This window comes from Schistocerca nitens, chromosome 1 (genome assembly GCF_023898315.1).
Source record: "Schistocerca nitens isolate TAMUIC-IGC-003100 chromosome 1, iqSchNite1.1, whole genome shotgun sequence".
Lineage (NCBI taxonomy): Eukaryota > Metazoa > Arthropoda > Insecta > Orthoptera > Acrididae > Schistocerca > Schistocerca nitens.
Genome location: NC_064614.1, coordinates 350,371,949 through 350,390,711, shown reverse-complemented (window position 1 = coordinate 350,390,711; position 18,763 = coordinate 350,371,949). Strand labels below are relative to the sequence as shown.

The 18,763-nt window shown below is 43.4% G+C and overlaps 5 non-coding genes across 5 annotated transcripts; all 5 read right to left on the bottom strand.

Annotated features, from left to right (window-relative positions):
• Window positions 1–3,013: 3,013 nt before the first annotated feature.
• Window positions 3,014–3,088, bottom strand: Trnal-caa (transfer RNA leucine (anticodon CAA)). The gene has a single exon. It is a non-coding gene; the product is annotated as a tRNA-Leu (tRNA).
• Window positions 3,089–3,916: 828 nt separating this feature from the next.
• Window positions 3,917–3,991, bottom strand: Trnal-caa (transfer RNA leucine (anticodon CAA)). The gene has a single exon. It is a non-coding gene; the product is annotated as a tRNA-Leu (tRNA).
• A 226-nt stretch (window positions 3,992–4,217) lies between these two features.
• Window positions 4,218–4,292, bottom strand: Trnas-uga (transfer RNA serine (anticodon UGA)). The gene has a single exon. It is a non-coding gene; the product is annotated as a tRNA-Ser (tRNA).
• Window positions 4,293–5,421: 1,129 nt separating this feature from the next.
• On the bottom strand, window positions 5,422–5,496 carry Trnal-caa (transfer RNA leucine (anticodon CAA)). The gene has a single exon. It is a non-coding gene; the product is annotated as a tRNA-Leu (tRNA).
• A 527-nt stretch (window positions 5,497–6,023) lies between these two features.
• Window positions 6,024–6,098, bottom strand: Trnal-caa (transfer RNA leucine (anticodon CAA)). Its single transcript has one exon. It is a non-coding gene; the product is annotated as a tRNA-Leu (tRNA).
• Between the last annotated feature and the right edge of the window lie 12,665 nt (window positions 6,099–18,763).

Below are 18,763 nucleotides of genomic sequence, written 5' to 3'. Positions count from 1 at the left end.
CTACCCAACACATCTGTGCAAAGCTTTATCGGATTTTCATAGTCGTTTCCATTTCGCGACCGATCGGAGCTTACTTTCTGAACGCCCCTCGTATAATAATGGTTTCTTTTCAAAAAATTATGTATCTGAGTACCGAGTAACAGCAAAGTTATTTGACCTTAAAACAAGTGTGTGTGTGTTGCTGAAGATAGGAAAGTCTGATGGCCTTTATCCCTCACTTGTGGTCATATAGCTAACGCTTGTGATGATTAAGATTATGATGACTATTTTAACTATTGCTAATGGCTTCTGGTTAAAGAGCGTCAAACTGCTGCTAAGTAGGGAAAATAAGCGAATGCAAACTGTGCCATGAGCACAGGCTGATGTTGAGTACTTTCGTCTAAGAGCTTCAACAAGAAGTACCGTATGTTTATTTTGGATTTTATTACGTAAAATCTTAATGACAGAACGGACTGGAAATGTCATGTTCAATGATTAAACACCACTTATTTAATTCGTCATCTGTACTACGAGCAAAATGGGAATGAGGAGGTCGAAGGATGTTTGTCTACGTGCATACACAAACTCCGAGCTGTAGAACTCTTGTGGAACACTTCATTTATGATTTATTATTTGCTGTTTTACATACACTCCAGAAAAAATTGTGGAAACCAGCCCTTTAGTTCACTGTTAAAGACACTTGTCGAATTCTAGAGTCCAGAATAACTTGGTAGAATTTACCTCTGTTAATCCGATATGCCTTGCTTTCTCAGGACGAATATCTTTTGAACCCTCACCTTCACTGTTAATCTAAAAAGCGTTCTCTTAGCCTGGCAGCGCGACAAAGAACGTTTATGCGCAAGAATAACGAGGTAAGGTTCTGAAACACTTCTCTCACTAACGGGAGTTGAATGTTTCCAGCAGTATAGCAATTATAAATAAGAAACCATGAGCCGCAGAAGTTAATTGCAGATACGACGACGTAAAGTAATGAGCAGCCTCCAAAATTACAGCGGCCACCAAGAAGCACATTATCTAGTTGAGATGAGAAATCTAATTTCGCTTCCAAATGAAATAGGTCGGAAAATTACGTACTTAAACGACCACGTCTTCCATGTAGAAAATAACCGTCGTCTTAGATGAAGAAGTGAGTCAGCCAATTTTCTTTTAGCAGTATGTGATGCAAACCGAAGTAAATAGTAACAAAGCAGATTTTCTCATCTTCAGTCTCTGGAAAACAAAAAAACGCAACCTTAGTATGTACAATGAATGCGAAGCTATTCTTGATTCTCTTTTTCTATACCTTATTTGGTCTCAGGCTGGTAATATCTGTTGCCTTATAACTGCATTATGCATCACGAAAGTTTCTTATCATGATGTGTATTGTATGTTTTCTATTTTAGGAAATGTTGGTAAACTGATGGACTGTGGCGTAATATAGGCCTTGTTAACTGTTATTGTACCTTTCCCGAATAAAACAAATCGGTCATTGCTTGTAAAGAAATACTTTTTTGTCTCCTAGTAAGACATTAGGTACAGCATTCAGTCTTCTCCTAATCTTCTTTTGTCTTTCATATCTTCACAGGTAATTCAATTTTTGATATATTTGTTTCACTCTAAAGGCGATTGCACAATATGGGTTAAATCTAGGCATAGCTAACCAAGGTATGGGCTAACCACGTTGTAACTTGGAGTGAGCGTTGGACGAGGCCATTTTATTCCACGGTTAGTTATTCCTGGAAAAGCCTTCCCACCCGGTTGAGTTGGCAACAGTAGTAAAGTACGATGCGTATTTTCGTATACGTCATTTCATATTTATTTAGTCGCCGTCTGCATAAGTAGTGTGTTTACCTCAGCGATAAGAGTTATAGGCGGCAAAAATTTCGCTTGAGGGCACTTTGAAGCCGGTAGTTACTGTATTCGTAAATGAGGAAAATAGCGTAGCAGAAAACACGAAAACTGCAGCTGTCTCACGCACGGCAAGGATTAATGCAAAACTCTTCACTAAGCTTGTAAGGTGCTTACTTGTATGTATAAGAAAACGGTATACCATGAAATTACTTAAAGGATCAGGTATTTGTTGTTTGACCAGTAAGAGGGCTTTCTAAATTTCTGAATAAAACATGTGGAAAAATATATAACATATTCCGTTCACGAGCAACTAAGATCGATAGAGCAGCGTAAATATTTTGTACAAAAAGGTAACACAGGCTGTAAACTGGTGGTGGGCAATACATGGAATGTAAGTTCCAAGTTGTCCACGATAAAATACACGTTTCGATAAAGTTGACAAAAGGGGGATGCCACATTCAGTTTTGTAGTTCATATGCAACGTTTCTAGGCAAGATATTGCCCCATAAAACGTATCTGTACTGTAGATGATGAACTGGAAGCAGGCACCTAATATAGTAGCAATTATGAAATGCGGTTTCCTTTGTGACGTAGTTGGTGTTTTCAGAGCAACAACCTATGACAATACCGACATAATGGAGATTAATTTGACTGAAAATTCTGCGAATAGAATGAGACTTTCACTCTGCAGCGGAGTGTGCGCTGATATGAAACTTCCTGGCAGACTAAAACTGTGTGCCCGACCGAGACTCGAACTCGGGACCTTTGCCTTTTGCGGGCAAGTGCTCTACCATTTTCTCTTCTTTTTTTGTGTTTGGTCGTTGCGGACGTCGCAAGACATCCCGTTCAAGTTCGGTGGTTGATCCTTCCACTCAGTTTTTTATTACAGAGGCCAACCGGCTCTCTGACCAAACACGCTGAGCTACCGTGCCGGCCACCATCTGAGCTACCGAAGCACGACTCACGCCCGGTCCTCACAGCTTTACTTCTGCCAGTATCTCGTCTCCTACCTTCCAAACTTTACAGAAGCTCTCCTGCGAACCTTGCAGAACTAGCACTCCTGAAAGAAAGGATACTGCGGAGACATGGCTTAGCCACAGCCTGGGGGATGTTTCCAGAATGAGACTTTCAATCTGCAGCGGAGTGTGCGCTGATATGAAACTTCCGGGCAGATTAAAACTGTGTGCCCGACCGAGACTCGAACTCGGGACCTTTGCCTTTTGCGGGCAAGTGCTCTACCAACTGAGCTACCGAAGCACGACTCACGCCCGGTCCTCACAGCTTTACTTCTACTAGTATCTCGTCTCCTACCTTCCAAACTTTACAGAAGCTCTCCTGCGAACCTTGCAGAACTAGCTCTCCTGAAAGAAAGGATACTGCGGAGACATGGCTTAGCCACAGCCTGGGGGATGTTTCCAGAATGAGACTTCCACTCTGCAGCGGAGTGTGCGCTGATATGAAACTTCCTGGCAGATTAAAACTGTGTGCCCGACCGAGACTCGAACTCGGGACGTTTGCCTTTCGCGGGCAAGTGCTCTACCAACTGAGCTACCGAAGCACGACTCACGCCCGGTCCTCACAACTTTACTTCTGCCAGTACCTCGTCTCCTACCTTCCAAACTTTACAGAAGCTCTCCTGCGAACCTTGCAGAACTAACACTCCTGAAAGAAAGGATACTGCGGAGACATGGCTTAGCCACAGCCTGGGGGATGTTTCCAGAATGAGACTTTCACTCTGCAGCGGAGTGTGCGCTGATATGAAACTTCCTGGCAGATTAAAACTGCGTGCCCGACCGAGACTCGAACTCGGGACGTTTGCCTTTTGCGGGCAAGTGCTCTACCATCTGAGCTACCGAAGCACGACTCACGCCCGGTCCTCACAGCTTTACTTCTGCCAGTATCTCGTCTCCTACCTTCCAAACTTTACGGAAGCTCTACTGCGAACCTTGCAGAACTAGCACTCCTGAAAGAAAGGATACTGCGGAGACATGGCTTAGCCACAGGCTGGGGGATGTTTCCAGAATGAGACTTTCACTCTGCAGCGGAGTGTGCGCTGATATGAAACTTCCTGGCAGATTAATACTGTGTGCCCGACCGAGACTCGAACTCGGGACCTTTGCCTTTTGCGGGCAAGTGCTCTACCAACTGAGCTACCGAAGCACGACTCACGCCCGGTCCTCACAGCTTTACTTCTGCCAGTATCTCGTCTCCTACCTTCCAAACTTTACAGAAGCTCTCCTGCGAACCTTGCAGAACTAGCACTCCTGAAAGAAAGGATACTGCGGAGACATGGCTTAGCCACAGGCTGGGGGATGTTTCCAGAATGAGACTTTCACTCTGCAGCGGAGTGTACGCTGATATGAAACTTCCGGGCAGATTAAAACTGTGTGCCCGACCGAGACTCGAACTCGGGACCTTTGCCTTTCACGGGCAAGTGCTCTACCAACTGAGCTACCGAAGCACGACTCACGCCCGGTCCTCACAGCTTTACTTCTGCCAGTATCTCGTCTCCTACCTTCCAAACTTTACAGAAGCTCTCCTGCGAACCTTGCAGAACTAACACTCCTGAAAGAAAGGATACTGCGGAGACATGGCTTAGCCACAGCCTGGGGGATGTTTCCAGAATGAGACTTTCAATCTGCAGCGGAGTGTGCGCTGATATGAAACTTCCGGGCAGATTAAAACTGTGTGCCCGACCGAGACTCGAACTCGGGACCTTTGCCTTTTGCGGGCAAGTGCTCTACCAACTGAGGTACCGAAGCACGACTCACGCCCGGTCCTCACAGCTTTACTTCTACTAGTATCTCGTCTCCTACCTTCCAAACTTTACAGAAGCTCTCCTACGAACCTTGCAGAACTAGCTCTCCTGAAAGAAAGGATACTGCGGAGACATGGCTTAGCCACAGCCTGGGGGATGTTTCCAGAATGAGACTTACACTCTGCAGCGGAGTGTGCGCTGATATGAAACTTCCTGGCAGATTAAAACTGTGTGCCAGACCGAGACTCGAACTCGGGACGTTTGCCTTTCGCGGGCAAGTGCTCTACCAACTGAGCTACCGAAGCACGACTCACGCCCGGTCCTCACAACTTTACTTCTGCCAGTACCTCGTCTCCTACCTTCCAAACTTTACAGAAGCTCTCCTGCGAACCTTGCAGAACTAACACTCCTGAAAGAAAGGATACTGCGGAGACATGGCTTAGCCACAGCCTGGGGGATGTTTCCAGAATGAGACTTTCACTCTGCTGCGGAGTGTGCGCTGATATGAAATTTCCTGGCAGATTAAAACTGTGTGCCCGACCGAGACTCGAACTCGGGACGTTTGCCTTTTGCGGGCAAGTGCTCTACCGTCTGAGCTACCGAAGCACGACTCACGCCCGGTCCTCACAGCTTTACTTCTGCCAGTATCTCGTCTCCTACCTTCCAAACTTTACGGAAGCTCTACTGCGAACCTTGCAGAACTAGCACTCCTGAAAGAAAGGATACTGCGGAGACATGGCTTAGCCACAGGCTGGGGGATGTTTCCAGAATGAGACTTTCACTCTGCAGCGGAGTGTGCGCTGATATGAAACTTCCTGGCAGATTAATACTGTGTGCCCGACCGAGACTCGAACTCGGGACCTTTGCCTTTTGCGGGCAAGTGCTCTACCAACTGAGCTACCGAAGCACGACTCACGCCCGGTCCTCACAGCTTTACTTCTGCCAGTATCTCGTCTCCTACCTTCCAAACTTTACAGAAGCTCTCCTGCGAACCTTGCAGAACTAGCACTCCTGAAAGAAAGGATACTGCGGAGACATGGCTTAGCCACAGGCTGGGGGATGTTTCCAGAATGAGACTTTCACTCTGCAGCGGAGTGTACGCTGATATGAAACTTCCGGGAAGATTAAAACTGTGTGCCCGACCGAGACTCGAACTCGGGACCTTTGCCTTTCGCGGGCAAGTGCTCTACCAACTGAGCTACCGAAGCACGACTCACGCCCGGTCCTCACAGCTTTACTTCTGCCAGTATCTCGTCTCCTACCTTCCAAACTTTACAGAAGCTCTCCTGCGAACCTTGCAGAACTAGCACTCCTGAAAGAAAGGATACTGCGGAGACATGGCTTAGCCACAGCCTGGGGGATGTTTCCAGAATGAGACTTACACTCTGCAGCGGAGTGTGCGCTGATATGAAACTTCCGGGCAGATTAAAACTGTGTGCCCGACCGAGACTCGAACTCGGGACCTTTGCCTTTTGCGGGCAAGTGCTCTACCAACTGAGCTACCGAAGCACGACTCACGCCCGGTCCTCACAGCTTTACTTCTACTAGTATCTCGTCTCCTACCTTCCAAACTTTACAGAAGCTCTCCTGCGAACCTTGCAGAACTAGCTCTCCTGAAAGAAAGGATACTGCGGAGACATGGCTTAGCCACAGCCTGGGGGATGTTTCCAGAATGAGACTTACACTCTGCAGCGGAGTGTGCGCTGATATGAAACTTCCGGGCAGATTAAAACTGTGTGCCCGACCGAGACTCGAACTCGGGACGTTTGCCTTTCGCGGGCAAGTGCTCTACAAACTGAGGTACCGAAGCACGACTCACGCCCGGTCCTCACAGCTTTACTTCTGCCAGTATCTCGTCTCCTACCTTCCAAACTTTACAGAAGCTCTCCTGCGAACCTTGCAGATCTAGCACTCCTGAAAGAAAGGATACTGCGGAGACGTGGCTTAGCCACAGCGTGGGGGATGTTTCCAGAATGAGACTTTCACTCTTGAGCACTTGCCCGCGAAAGGCAAAGGTCCCGAGTTCGAGTCTCGGTCGGGCACACAGTTTTAATCTGCCAGGAAGTTTAATTCTGAGAATGTTACTCACTGGCTGGATTGCTGTTGTATTTATGTCTTACAATGATTAATTCATTACACCAGCAATGGCTGCTCTACAGAAAATACCTTTGCTGAATTATTGACCAATATTTGTTCATCCATCTTTTCAGTTGTTGGGCATATAAAAGTCCTGTTTCTACAATCATTTTAGCTTAAAGTTGTACGTTTTGTTTCTAGAATTAAAGTACCTATTCTCAAATGCAAAATAATTATCAGAATAGCAGGTGGTGCTGTTTCATATATACTAGGGCTTGAAACGGAGTAGGGAGGAAGAAGTAAATCAGTTAAAAATGGGCTTAAAGCTCAAAATTAGGATCAGGAAAGAAAAATTACAGCAAATATTTCCAGAATAAAAGTATATTAATTCATATACATTTGTTTATTTTTTATTCATTTAATTACAAAAACAAAACTATCCATTATGCCTGTTGTCTATTGTCATGCACACCCTTTCGATTATCCTGTTGGCTGTCCCCAACGCAGTCTCAAATGAACAGAAGTAAATCCCAGCTTGAGTAAGCACAAATAGTTTACATGTGTATGGGAATAACACTAGGTGGAGACAATTTTGTTGCTCTGAAGCATTAGTGGGGCTGTAGTTCTAATATTTTAATTAAAAGATGGGAAATTAACCCAGTGGACAGTAAGAGCGAACAATACTTTCTGCTATAGATGTAATGTGGCTGAGTGAATCGGGAAATTAGTGCTCTATCAAATTTCTCGTTGTTGTCTAATAGTGAAAAAAGTTAATAGAAGTAGCGCCCAAGAGTGGTGTGTTACTGATTTGATTAGGTTTGATAAATAAAAGGAAGTAGATCTTTCCAATAGTGCAGCAGTTGTAACACATCCCAAATAAAAGAGACTATTATGGTACAAATTATCATTTTTATGTTCCTAGTTTATATAAGTAACACGACAATATGTCATTCACGAGGTACTGATATCAAATGAATATTACTACAGGTAAACTGTGTATCTTAGGAAATACAGGAATAGTCTCACCTATCAGTCATACGCTCCATTTTCTCCCTTACATATCGTAAAGACGAAGTACGGCTTCCGTCGATAGATGAAATTTAGACATAAATTTGGAATCATCCTATTCCTCAATATAGTTAGGACGTCGTCTCATTTACTTGTACCTTTCCATTCTAGAAAACAATTCTGCTAAAATCTCGTCATCACTATCTCGTTCTATAACTATTCCTGCCATCGTCTAAACGTATTCCCCAAATAAGCAAGCTAACAAGCTAACTCAGCCCGAAACTGCCAGTTAAATTGTCCCGAATTTATATTAGGTTAGACGTTATTCCGGGTTGATACAACGTGTTTCCCGCGCTGTTCCGAAAATAGAGCTTAATCGGCTGTTAACAGGAGTTCCTACAACCGGCTCTAAAGCTTTGAACAGTTTAACAGGCTGCATGAAGAGTAGCACAGTTAATTTTCGAATATGCGAGTGTTGAAGAAAACTGTAGGTGTCTTGTCAGCACAATATCTCGACTGCTTTAGTAATCGTATTCTTCGCCCCTGCACACAAATTGCTTCGTTTTCTTGTTTCCATAGCCACTGTTTTAATGTACTCTAGTAGAGAACCGAATCGGGCTTGTTTAAAAATACTCCATGTTATCACAAAAAGCTAATTTTATCTATAGTGAATGATACCTGATGTTCTGTGGTTATAGAGTAAATACGACAACCTGACACTTTCTGTAACTTTAATTTATGCCGATACCAGAATATAACGGCCAAAGTTAGCGTCAAATAGCTTGCAATCTACTTAATCTACGTGAATCCAAAAGGCGAAAGGATTTCACATAAGGCAGAAATAAAATATTTTAAGTTGGAGATGAAGTACTGACGAGAGTAAAGCTGAACATCACTTTGCGATATCCGGAGTGGTACAAGTAAAATATTATCGACATGATTGATTAGTGTATAAATTCATTAATCATTTAATCAAAAATGTAAATTTTAAAGTGTGTGCCATTTCCACTGGAAGAAACTAGGGAGATCTTAATACAAAGAGACCTCAATACTTTTATGGAACAAAGATACATCAAACTACATGTCATTATTTTGGACGGTAACTTTTCGCAGTTATCTCGGCAACTGCTTGTCTGCAGACCTATGTCGACTGGAGTGTTTATGCTTGTATTCTCGTATATTTTCACTCGTTTCACCGAGCGAGGTGGCGCAGTGGTTAGACACTGGACTCGCATTCGGGAGGACGACGGTTCAATCCCGCGTCCGGCCATACTGATTTAGGTTTTCCGTGATTTCCCTAAATCGCTCCAGGCAAATGCCGGGATGGTTCCTTTCAAAGGGCACGGCCGACTTCCTTCCCCGTCCTTCCCTAATCCGATGAGACCGATGACCTCGCTGTCTGGTCTCCTTCCCCAAACGAACCAACTCGTTTCAATTTTCGCTAGTAATTTGGTACACCTGTAGCATGTAGTCCAACGTATCGTATGCTTGGATGGACAATGGTTAATTATCTCCTTGTAGTTTTGTATTCCCTCCCTAGGAAGGAGAATCGCCCGACGTTTAAAAGGCTATAACTAGTACTTCCGTTAGTGTTTTTCCCGGGTGAATCGGCTTCGAAGCTCAAGACAGCATATTGCTGTCATCACTTTCAGACATTTAGTTCACCTGGCCGGGTTTTATGTGTTGTTGAACTGACAATTAGCGTAGCAATTTTCTGAAACTTCCTATGTGGCGGACTCAAGTCTGGTATCTTTGTCTTTCGTGGTCACTGACAATCCTGGCAACCTTTTCTGTTTCAGGAACCATCAAAGAGATTAAGGGGAGTTAGAAAGGATAATTTTTTTCACATTTTCGGATTTCCATCTCATTATAAAATTTGAAATTTTACGGACAAAATGCTATATATATCACTTATAAATTCACATGGGAAGTACTTTATTTTATGTTTTTAAAATATAATTTACACCGGTTGAAACTGTTAAAATTTTTACGTACATTACTTCAAGATCTAATAAAATCTGTAATTTTCTATATAGAGTACTGTAGATTGCTGTGTTATAAAGGTTAAATTACGTGTTTGTATTGGCAGCACTGTCAAAAACAGCATCGTATTGTTTCATACTATAAACACGCGTTGTAGCTTTCTAATGGTAAAACCATAAGAGGCAGGATGACAGACAAAAAGATTGATGAACTACAGCAGTATTATGGAACGGCCATTAGGAATAATACTGAGGAATTGTTGAAAATGAAGCAGAGAGTATGGGCTACCTTCTTCCACAGACTGTCAATTGATGAAAAACCAGTACAGTATCTTTGCCCTCCTGGACCTGATTCATGATGCAATTACCGCAATGCCAAGTACTCAGGCAGTTCATACAGCCATAAATCTGCCTCGTGATGACTGGGTGTTGTGTGCTGTCCTTAGGTTAGTTAGGTTTAAGTAGTTTTAAGTTCTAGGGGACTCATGACCATAGATGTTAAGTCCCATAGTGCTCAGAGCCATTTGAACCAACCCAGCCATAAACATTCAATCCCAGCAGCAGTTATGGATATCATAAAACCTATTTACAGAGACCTGGGAAATCCTGAATTACTGAAGAAGTGTCTGCATGGTCAGACTCAAAACCCCAATGAGTCGTTCAATAATCTTATATGGACTAGCTTACCAAAAAATGTTTTTGTTGGAATGGAGACACTAAAGTTGGGGGTCAGTGATGGTGTTATTGCCTCTAATGATGGCAACATTGTTAGGGTGAAAGTGCTACAGTATATGGGAATTAATCCTGGAGCAAACTGCATCAGAGAACTTGACCGGATTCACAAGGTTCGCATTGATAAAGCAGAGTATGCAGCGCTGTGGGCTACTAAGGAGTCCAGAAAGAAGAAAAGAAGAAAACACTTGGAAGAAGGTCAAAAGGATGATACACAGTACGATGCAGGGTGCTTCTGAGTGACTAAAAATAAAAAATTAAGCATGTATTAAGTGAGTTACAGTTTTTTGAAACTTTAGAGGTCGTTCCTGAAAATTTACACTTTCTGTTGCATTTTTCCATAAATCACAGAAACAACGTCGAGTAGAGTATTCAAATTTTCAGGGAGTAATAACATACGTATCATGAGTCTACTGAACTAAAAGAAGAACATAATGTTATGTATAATTAAAATTATTTAGGATAACGCACAAAAAAGTACATAAAATTTTAACCGTGTAATTAAAAAATTGTATTTCCGAAAGCAGTGGCTGAAATGCAATTATTGTACTTCATTAGACTCAGAACATACTGTTTAATGTCCTGTAAAAGTTTCATGTCAATGGCCACAATGGTTCCTGAAATACAGGGAAGCCAAGTCACTAAATTTAACATTATCGGGATAGGGCGTTCCAACTCCCCTTAATAGTAATTATACAGGTCATAACGTTTAAGTGTATGATTTTGCTTTAGTATGTAGCTGTGGAGGTAGTCAAATCGAAATTATCAGGTTTTCATGTGCTACGAAGAACTAGGCTTCTGGTGTTTTAAGTATTTTTTTATATTGAAGTAATCGGTTCTTTTTTGATTGGCGACTCCATGGAGTGTTCTGTGCACCACGACCAGATAATGGATATAATTGGAAGGAGAAACAGCATTTGTCGTATTTTTTTGTTTTATTATCCGCAAAATCGATTTTCGGTCACTTAGTGACCATCCTCAGTGCTGTAATATACAATTAAAAATTGGTAGGCACTGGTATCAAGCTATAACACAAGCTTAGAACGATCACATAAATAGGTTTGGGTTTATGTGATCGTCCTAAGCCTGTGTTATAACTTGATACCAGTGCCTACCAATTTTTAATTGTATATTACAGCACTGAGGATGGTCACTAAGTGACCGAAAATCGATTTTGCGGATAATAAAACAAAAAAATACGACCAATGCTGTTTCTCCTTCCAATTATAATCGTTTCTTGTCCTGGTACTGAGACCGCTCTCCTGTCAAGAAATAAAAAGAGCATCTGTATTCGTTAACCACATCGACGAGCTTTGCGTCGCACAGGGAACATATTCCACACCTAGTGATAATATTGGTTATTTAACATGTTGTCGGTTGCCGTTAACGAAGTAAATGTAACGACTTCTATTGCATTCAGATCTGCTCCCGTTCATTTCTGAATACTGGAAGGCTAGGAGAAAGGTGCAGACTGAGTCTCTATTGTTAACAGGGCGATTGGGGGGGGAGGGGAGACGTTTAGCGATTGAAAGGGGGGGGAGGAGGGGGGAAGAGTGGTGAAGGGTGAAGGACAACGAGACGGATATACTTTATCCACGCGAACGTGACGACCTTGAACTTCAGTCAAGGAATCGGTTTTCTTATGCAGAGTGACCGCAATATCTTGGAAACAGAAGAGACTGCTTTTGAATGTAGACGAGAAAGTCCGTCCGGCAACATGTTTCACGAGTTCCTGATGGTCATTTAGTAGCGTGGGATACGGGATTGGTACAAAATCAGAAATACAGACAGAGGGAAACCCACAGGAAACGAATATGTACGAGGGTTCTCATTAGTCTGTACAGCGTTCTTTGTCAAATATGCTGCCAGCAGCTCGTGGTCTCATGGTGCCGGCAAGGTAGCACAGCTTATCGGTCAGAGGATCGGCCACCCTTTGGAATGAAAAATCTGAGTGATCTTTTCGTCGACGGAATCTGAGAAATGTCAAGCGACATCCACACGGGACTGAAGAAGAAAATCGAAGAAACAGATAGGACAAAAAATTGAAAGTGGTTAGCGTTGATGCCTCTAGATAGCGTACCCCTGGTTCGATTCAAGGCTGGTTCGGGGATTTTGGCAGCGGGGGAATAGGTGTGTTTGTTGTCCTTATAATTCATCCCATCAGGTGCGTAAGTCACGTCTAATAGAAAGACTTTTTGCGTTTTAACAATTTTCTATATTGAATTATTCGATTCTGATCCTGGTACTAAGATCGTTCTTTAGTCTCTTATCAAGAAATAAGATACGTGAGCCACGCCGACGAGCTTAGCAACGCAAAGGGAAATTATTTCAAACCGGTAAAGGCATACGATCATTTCATTTTATCAAATTGCTTTTCACGGATAACCAGATAATCTGGAACCAGATAATCTGTATAACAACTCCAAAAGACTTGGTAGCAGTTAATACCAGACGACGTGTTTACCTGGAAAGCAAGATCACCAATGAAAATGAGACATCAGGAGCAGAATTTGTGAGACGAAGAAAACTTCCCTTAACAATAAAGCTCTCCCAGTAACAGCTATGTATACGAAACTGTATTTAATGAACTGCGTGCCCGTAAAGCAATATTATACGCAACTTAAAAGTGGTTTGTGGGAAAAACAGGAAGGAGGAAACTGGACTGATATGAAGGAAGTTATTTCACAATTATTTCAGAACTTAAGATAGCAAAGGTGCGATAGGGAGAAGTACTGGCAACATGAGGAACTAAAGGAAAACAATGGAACATCCTTAGCAGAAGACGGATCGTGTAATGGAACATCTATAAACCTGGCGCTGGATAATACTGTAAAAACCCCTGGAATATCAGATAGAAACGAAGATTTTCTTGAAAAAGTATACGCAAAATTTCTTTAACTGAAAAGCGACTAGCGAAAGAAGACATTCTGAGAATTTATTTTAAGTGAAATAATGTCAGCTGAGATTTATGTTCACATTCAATTGTGATCAAAATCGTAAAAGTCTGATCTACAGCGTTATCAGCGAACAACGGCAACTGCTTATAACATTTGCATTAGAGTTTTCGTGGTGGATGTTTCTGTTATTGCCTGTTGTTGTTGTTGTGGTCTTCAGTCCTGAGACTGGTTTGATGCAGCTCTCCATGCTACTCTATCCTGTGCAAGCTTCTTCATCTCCCAGTACCTACTGCAACCTACATCCTTCTGAATCTGCTTAGTGTATTCATCTCTTGGTCTCCCTCGACGATTTTTACCCTCCACGCTGCCCTCCAATACTAAATTGGTGATCCGTTGATGCCTCAGAACATGTCCTACCAACCGATCCCTTCTTCTTGTCAAGTTGTGCCACAAACTTCTTTTCTCCCCAATGCTATTCAACACCTCCTCATTAGTTATGTGATCTACCCATCTAATCTTCAGCATTCTTCTGTAGCACCACATTTCGAAAGCTTCTATTCTCTTCTTGTCCAAACTATTTATCGTCCATGTTTCACTTCCATTCATGTCTACACTCCATACAAATACTTTCAGAAAATACTTCCTGACATTTAAATCTATATTCGATGTTAACAAATTCCTCTTCTTCAGAAACGCTTCCCTTCCCATTGCCAGTCTACATTTTATATCCTCTCTACTTCGACCATCATCAGTTACTTTGATCCACAAATGGCAAAACTCCTTTACTACTTTAAGTGTCTCATTTCCTAATCTAATTCCCTCAGCATCACCGGACTTAATTCGACTACATTCCATTATCCTCGTTTTGCGTTTGTTGATGTTCATCTTATATCCTCCTTTCCAGACACTATTCATTCCGTTCAACTGCTCTTCCAAGTTCTTTGCTGTCTCTGACAGAATTACAATGTCATCGGCGAACCTCAAGGTTTTTATTTCTTGTCCATGGATTTTAATACCTACTCCTAATTTTTCTTTTGTTTCCTTCACTGCTTCCTCAATATACAGATTGCGTAACATCGGGGAGAGGCTACAACCCTGTCTCACTCCCTTCCCAACCACTGCTTCCCTTTCATGTCCCTCAACTCTTATAACAGTGATTTGGTTTCTATACAAATTGTAAATAGCCTTTCGCTCCCTTTATTTTACCCCTGCCACCTTCATAATTTGAAAGAGGGTATTCCAGTCAACATTGTCTAAAGCTTTCTCTAAGTCTACAAATGCTAGAAACGTAGGTTTGCCTTTCCTTAATCTAGCTTCTAAAATAAGTAGTAGGGTCAGTATTGCCTCACGTGTTCCAATATTTCTACGGAATCCAAACTCCTAGGTCGGCTTCTGCTAGTTTTTCCATTCGTCTGTAAAGAATTCGCGTTCGTATTTTGCAGCCGTGACTTATTAAACTGATAGTTCGGTAATTTTCACATCTGTCAACACCAGCTTTCTTTGGGATTGAAATTATTATATTCTTCTAGAAGTCTGAGGGTATTTCGCCTGTCTCATACATCTTGCTCACCAGATGGTAGAGTTTTGTCATGACTGGCTCTCCCAAAGCTGTCAGTAGTTCTAATGGAATGTTGTCTACTCCCGGGGCCTTGTTTCGACTTAGGTCTTTCAGTGCTCTGTCAAACTCTTCACGCAGTATCATATCTCCCATTTCATCTTCATCTACATCCTCTTCCCTTTCCATAATATTGTCCTCAAGTACATCGCCATTGTGTAGACCCTCTATATACCCCTTCCACATTTCTGCTTTCCCTTCTTTGCTTAGAACTGGGTTTCCATCTGAGCTCTTAATATTCATACAAGTGGCTCTCTTTTCTCCAAAGGTCTATTTTACGCCTAGTGAGATAAGCCTCTACATCCTTACATTTCTCCCCTAGCCATCCCTGCTTAGCCATTTTGCACTTCCTGTCGATCTCATTTTTGAGACGTTTGTATTCCTTTTTGCCTGCTTCATTTACTGCATTTTTATATTTTCTCCTTTCATCAGTTAAATTTAATATTTCTTCTGTTACCCAAGGATTTCTACTAGCCCTCGTCTTTTTACCTACTTGATCCTCTGCTGCCTTCACTACTTCATCCCTCAAAGCTACCCATTCTTCTTCTACTGTATTTATTTCCCCCATTCCTGTCAATTGTTCCTTTATGCTTTCCCTGAAACTCTGTACAACCTCTGGTTTCGTCAGTTTATCCAGGTCCCATCTCCTTAAATTCCCACTTTTTTGCAGTTTCTTCAGTTTTGATCTACAGTTCATAACCAATAGATTGTGGTCAGAGTCCACATCTGCCCCTGGAAATGTCTTACAATTTAAAACCTGGTTCCTAAATCTCTGTCTTACCATTATATAATCTATCCGATACCTATTAGTATCTCCAGGCTTCTTCCATGTATACAACCATCATTATGATTCTTGAACCAAGTGGTAGCTATGATTAAGTTGTGCTCTGCGCAAAATTCTACCAGGCGGCCTCCTCTTTCATTTCTTAGCCCCAATCCATATTCACCTACTACGTTTCCTTCTCTTCCTTTTCCTACTACTGAATTCCAGTCACCCATGACTATTAAATTTTCGTCTCCCTTCACTATCTGAATAATTTCTTTTATTTCGTCATACATTTCTTCAATTTCTTCGTCAACTGCAGAGCTAGTTGGCATATAAACCTGTACTACTGTAGTAGGCGTGGGCTTCGTGTCTATCTTGGCCACAATAATGCTTTCACTATGCTGTTGGTAGTGGCTTACCCGTATTGCTATTTTCTTATTCATTATTAAACCTACTCCTGCATTACCCCTATTTGACTTTGTATTTATAACCCTGTATTCGCCTGACCAAAAGTCTTGTTCCTCCTGCCACCGAACTTCACTAATTCCCACTATATCTAACTTTAACCTATCCATTTCCCGTTTTAAATTTTCTAACCTACCTGCCCGATTAAGGGATCTGACGTTCGACGCTCCGATCCGTAGAACGCGTTTTCTTTCTCCTGATAACGACGTCCTCTTGAGTAGTCCCCGGCCGGAGATCCGAATGGGGGACTACACTCCTGAAAATTGAAATAAGAACACCGTGAATTCATTGTCCCAGGAAGGGGAAACTTTATTGACACATTCCTGGGGTCAGATACATCACATGATCACACTGACAGAACCACAGGCACATAGACACAGGCAACAGAGCATGCACAATGTCGGCACTAATACAGTGTATATCCACCTTTCGCAGCAATGCAGGCTGCTATTCTCCCATGGAGACGATCGTAGAGATGCTGGATGTAGTCCTGTGGAACGGCTTGCCATGCCATTTCCACCTGGCGCCTCAGTTGGACCAGCGTTCGTGCTGGACGTGCAGACCGCGTGAGACGACGCTTCATCCAGTCCCAAACATGCTCAATGGAGGACAGATCCGGAGATCTTGCTGGCCAGGGTAGTTGACTTACACCTTCTAGAGCACGTTGGGTGGCACGGGATACATGCGGACGTGCATTGTCCTGTTGGAACAGCAAGTTCCCTTGCCGGTCTAGGAATGGTAGAACGATGGGTTCGATGACGGTTTGGATGTACCGTGCACTATTCAGTGTCCCCTCGACGATCACCAGTGGTGTACGGCCAGTGTAGGAGATCGCTCCCCACACCATGATGCCGGGTGTTGGCCCTGTGTGCCTCGGTCGTATGCAGTCCTGATTGTGGCGCTCACCTGCACGGCGCCAAACACGCATACGACCATCATTGGCACCAAGGCAGAAGCGACTCTCATCGCTGAAGACGACACGTCTCCATTCGTCCCTCCATTCACGCCTGTCGCGACACCACTGGAGGCGGGCTGCACGATGTTGGGGCGTGAGCGGAAGACGGCCTAACGGTGTGCGGGACCGTAGCCCAGCTTCATGGAGACGGTTGCGAATGGTCCTCGCCGATACCCCAGGAGCAACAGTGTCCCTAATTTGCTGGGAAGTGGCGGTGCGGTCCCCTACGGCACTGCGTAGGATCCTACGGTCTTGGCGTGCATCCGTGCGTCGCTGCGGTCCGGTCCCAGGTCGACGGGCACGTGCACCTTCCGCCGACCACTGGCGACAACATCGATGTACTGTGGTGACCTCACGTCCCACGTGTTGAGCAATTCGGCGGTACGTCCACCCGGCCTCCCGCATGCCCACTATACGCCCTCGCTCAAAGTCCGTCAACTGCACATACGGTTCACGTCCACGCTGTCGCGGCATGCTACCAGTGTTAAAGACTGCGATGGAGCTCCGTATGCCACGGCAAACTGGCTGACACTGACGGCGGCGGTGCACAAATGCTGCGCAGCTAGCGCCATTCGACGGCCAACACCGCGGGTCCTGGTGTGTCCGCTGTGCCGTGCGTGTGATCATTGCTTGTACAGCCCTCTCGCAGTGTCCGGAGCAAGTATGGTGGGTCTGACACACCGGTGTCAATGTGTTCTTTTTTCCATTTCCAGGAGTGTATTTTACCTCCGGAATATTTTACGCAAGAGGACGCCATCATCATTAACCATACAGTAAAGCTGCGTGCTCTAGGGAAAAATAACTGCTGTAGTTTCCCCTTGCTTTCAACCGTTCGCAGTACCAGCACAGCGAGGCTGTTTTCGTTAGTGTTACAAGGCCAGATCAGTCAATCATCCAGACTGTTGCCCCTGCAACTACTGAAAAGGCTGCTGCCCCTCTTCAGGAACCACGCGTTAGTCTGGCCTCTCAACAGATACCCCTCCGTTGTGGTTGCACCTACGGTACAGCTATCTGTATCGCTGAGGCACGCAAGCCTCCCCACCAACGGCAAGGTCCATGGTTCATGTTATTGCCTATAATTTGAAAAGTAGGTCCTCTGTGAGCATTTTATTCAGTCAGTAAGCGCAATTTTGAAACGGGCGTTAAATTGCATTAAATTCATCTAAGGGAGGCGAAGTACTTTATAAGTTCGAAATGGATTTCCTATTTCAGGAGAAGCAGCAACTGCAGGGTACACGGTTAGGAGAAAACTTCATATGAAAAAACTCACCAGATTAAATTTTAGATAGTTTTTACAATACTGGAATCACAGAGCACGGAAATATGTAACATCTGTGGTACAGAAGAATTTTATCGACGTGACGGAACTAAATCTATTGCTAGTCATACGCTTACCAATTTGAAGAGCATCTTTAGGGAACTGAGTTCTCGCTTACCTGTGAAAGTAGAGTAAAGATACGAAGCTTCATTCTTAGATAATTTATCTGAAATTAAATATAAACATTAAAATATAAAAATCGGATTATCGGCGCGTAGCTGGCACACAGAAATGAGAAAGATTAATACCATCAGTAAGAGACAGATGTCGAAAGATATAAATAACAATAACTGACACATGAACTTACCACAGCAACTGGTTCGACCTAAACTTGAGTATTGCTGGTCAGTGTGGGATCCGT